A 4,564-nucleotide genomic window follows, 5' to 3' on the forward strand; every position below is an offset into this window, starting at 1 on the left:
TAAATTTAACTGGTTAAACTAAAAATTGCGATTTCTTATATATATTAGATATTCAGTGTCTATTTTCCAAGGTCATAGAGGACTTAAAATTGTAAAATAAATGATTTTCTTTTTTTTTTCTTTTTCAAATAACTTAATGGTCCGACTTTTAAGAACAAAAACAGAATATTATATTATATTATATTATATTATATTATATTGTATTAGATTAGATTAGATTATATGGAAATGCATTCGTTTAAATATAAACTTGAAGGTAGGTCCGTTGAAAATCAGTTTTAATCTGAGCTTTTGTTACTGCAATAGCTTTACAACTGCAAGAATTGCAATTAAAAAAAACTATGACCTTGCTTAGAAGAGTGATTGTCTTTAAAGGCCCTGAGAACCAGAAAAAAACGTTTTGCACTAAACTGTCATTGTGAATTCTCTTAATGTCCCAAACTTTGCAGGAAATGCAGGTTTAGCTTCAACAGGTTGCTGAAGGTCAAGGTAATCATTGTTCAGTCCTGGAATACACATACACATGTGTGCGCGCCCACACACACACACACACACACTTTAAATCAGCCCTAAGTTAATGGCTGTCAGTTATACATCCAATTTATTCTTTCATCTGTTTTGTTTTAAAAAACTGAAGTAAAGTATGCATTCTCTCTCTCTTTCACACACACACACACACACACACACATACAATTACTCAGTATAAAACTTGTTTCCATGGAAACAGCACACTGAGGTTCCTAGAGAGCCAAACCGAGAGACCACGCTACTTTACTCTTGTGAACAATGACTGCTGCCGACTTGAGAAGTTTTCCTCACTGTCAAATAAGTGAATAAACCAATCAATTTATTCCTTACAGTTTCTGAATCCTGAAGCTGAAAATGAATGCACTTGCAAATATAGATAAAGCTTTATTTGAGAGTAAAGTCACAAATTAAATGACCTCAGTTTATTTTCTTTGTGAGGCTGAGGAGAGCTGCTTCTCTGTGATAAACTGAGGTTGAAAATGTTTCACTTACAGCAATCTCGACAAATGACTTCTGCCTACATAGCTATGTTTTCATGGAAATACGATAGGTTAATGAATGAAAACATGTAATGACCTTCAAGCACAGCCGCAGTCTGTTACAGTGGGATCTGTCTGCAACATTAACAACCAGCAGCTGAAACCAGCAAAATCATACGTGTTCTGTGTGTGTGTGTGTCGCAGGTGACATGGTGTCACTAGTTAGTGAGAATGTCATGCTTGATCATTGTGTTTTGTCTATCCACACTCACTCTGACCCACAGTGGCGGTCCTAGCCTGTTTGGCGCCCTGGGCGAACACTCCCTCTGGCGCCCCACCCACCCACACACACACACACACACACAAAACATATTAAGGATTGTACATTAACATAAAACTGTTGTACACACACACACACACATATGAAGAGAGAGAGAGTATGCATATGCAAACGGCTACCAAACAGCCATCATAATTACAATGAGAACAGGACAAATCAACAATTGACAATGACTAATTAATATTAAAATCTGTAACATAATGTATTGTTTGGAGTTTAGTCTGTTACTGTTGCTATTTTTACCATTTCTTCTTGGAGCAACTGTAACCCACATAATTTCCTTAGGGATTAATAACGTATTCTGATTCTGATTGTTTCAGGAAGACCTGCCATTATCCAATGACACATCTGCTTACCTGTATCTTTTGCTCGTTTCTCCTCCACTTCTTTTCTATTTTTTCTAAACTGAAGACATGATGGCTTTGAACTTTTCTTGTCCATCTTCCATTGGTTTTAATTTTGCACTCCAGTATGAACACCCATCTCAACCCAAGGATTACCAAAACATGATCTAACACACCTACACTTTAGTTCACAGATTCACTTTGTCTAAGGTGTATTTCTGGGATTTCACACAACCCAGGATTCAAATCATGAATACATAATGGGCTTGGATTTACAACATTATGAATGAAATGTGCTCTATTTGGAAGTAGCAGCCCCCCCCCTTCGACGGGTTGTGTGTGAGACTTTAAATCATCAAACTGTAAATTTAAAATTGTTATTGATCCCTTTACCCCTAGTCCTAAAGTGTATATTTATTTTCTTACTCTTCTTATATTTATTGTTTGTTTACTTGCACTGCTGTAACTGGAGCCTCGTCGTCTCTCTATATACTGGACTTATGTAGCGGAGATGACTAGTGATGGAATTTCCGGCTCTTTTTAGAGATCCGTCTCTTTCGGCTTGGCTCACTAAAAAGAGCCGGCTCTTCAGGTTGTTTTGTTGCTTTAATTAATTTATCTTTAACAATAATATAAAATTATGCAGAAAAGGAATTACTAATGTAAAAAAAAGTGGTTTTATTTATATATGTTTATATATGGCCCCTAGAGACAAAGCACGTACAAACTCTAAAGCATATACAAACTCCAAAAAGCACGTACAAACTCCAAAACACATTTCTAGCATTAACTGAACTTCCAAAACAGAGCTACCCAGATCACTTAAATTACACAATTGAAAGCATGTGTGTATTGTTTGTGTATTTATAGACAAGCACTCATATTTATTCAAATAATTTTAAAAAAGTTCATTTACCTGTTACTACCACACACCAAATCCGGTTGTTGATACTTCCTGGCTTGTGTAGCCACTAGGTAACAAAAGCTCAACACTGTGCCTAGCATTCTGGAACACTTCTGTTGTCTTTTGTACGTGAGTCTGAGTTTGCATGTGCTTCTGAGTTTTTACGTGTTTTGGAGTTTGTACGTGCTTCTGAGTTTTTACGTGTTTTAGAGTTTGTACGTGCTTCTGAGTTTTTACGTGTTTTGGAGTTTGTACATGCTTCGGGGTTTGTAAGTGCGTCTGAGTTTTTACGTGTTTTGGAGTTTTTACGTGTTTTGGAGTTTGTACGTGCTTTGTCTCTAAGGGCCACCATAAATATACTTTATTTATTCACTCCACATAAAATGTAATAATTAAATCATATAATACAAAAACCAACTAGTCACAGTTCAACTTTTAACTATTTAAATTTTCAGCTTTTTCCTTTTAAACAAATTTAAAATGAAACAACACAAAACACTGCAAACCACAACACAATTAAATATAAATTAAAATATGAAAACAAAAAGAAGATGCACATTCTCTGTCATATGGGCCTGCATGAATAAACTTTCTGACTCCTTTATCATCTGCAACTGAAAATAGTTGTGGATGATTACTATACCTTTCTAATGTGACGTTGTTGTCCTTGGCTCTCTTTCTCTCCCTCTCTCTGTCCGGTTGTTAAGTGTCCTTGAATCCTACTTCCGGGCCTAAAGTAGTCTGCGTTTAATATGGCTTTTGTGTTGTTAACATGTTTAATGTTATGTATTTTCTTCTATTTAATCTCAAAAAGCTCCTAAAACAGTCAGTGATCACTGTTGACCTCCCTCGGCTTTTATTACCGCTAATCATTTATTTAAGCTCAGTTTTTAAACCTTAGGATGTAACTACAGCCCAGCCCATGCAGCAGTATATGAATGACTAACCTCGTATTGTGGATGGATTATCTCAGTTGTTCTCCTGGCTGAAGTTTGGTCCTTTTACAGCATCCTGCCATGCGATTACATTTGTTCCTGACCACCGAGAACACTCACGTTAACTTTTATCGAGTGGAAAAAAGTTAGCTTGTTTATATTATGCTAACATACGATAATTTTTAATCCTACAACTGTTTATAACTTGCATAGTTCACATTTCTGTATAACTGTATATCTCAGATTTCTGTAGTTTTTTTTATTTCATATTTATATCCTGTTTATAGCCTGTACATAGTTTGTACTCACTACAGCCTGTACATACTTATAGTTATAGAATATTCATAACATACTTCATACCGTGTACATTATAACATACCATAATAGACCCATTTCTGTAATATACTTACATATCTATATTATTGCTAATATATATTGTAATATATCTATATCACGGCTAAAGCACTTCTGGATGGATGCAAACTGCATTTTGTTGCCCTGTACCTGTGCATGTGCAATGACAATAAAGTTGAATTCTATTCTATTCTATTCTAACATAGCTGTGTCGCTAGCGGTCACGTAGCACATCATTATATACCAGCTAGCCAAACTTCAGTAACCCTACAAACGTCACTGCTGTTTAGTTTTCTGTCTTCATTTATGTTGGAAGTGACAGAGCTGTACGTTTGAATTTGTTTCCAAAACCCCGCAGTCAGGACATGCTATAGGGCTTTGGAGTTGACGTCACGCCGCAATGCATTGTGGGAGCGCGGCGCCATGTTCGGGGTCTACGATAGTGATGTGCGATACCACTGATTTCCATTCCGATCCAATACCAAGTAATATTCAGGGTGGTATCGACGATACTGATCCGATACCGATACTTTGTACAAAAACATATTTTATTTATTGTATCTCACATTATAACGTCATAATGATTACAGGGCATCAGACACAGGACATCAGGACAGATTACTTGTTCTTATCACTTAATAATGCAGGGTTCATCATATAGAAATAAAAAAAACTGAAGT

This window comes from Neolamprologus brichardi, chromosome 20 (assembly GCF_056152115.1).
Source record: "Neolamprologus brichardi isolate AB-2024 chromosome 20, ASM5615211v1, whole genome shotgun sequence".
Classification (NCBI taxonomy): domain Eukaryota; kingdom Metazoa; phylum Chordata; class Actinopteri; order Cichliformes; family Cichlidae; genus Neolamprologus; species Neolamprologus brichardi.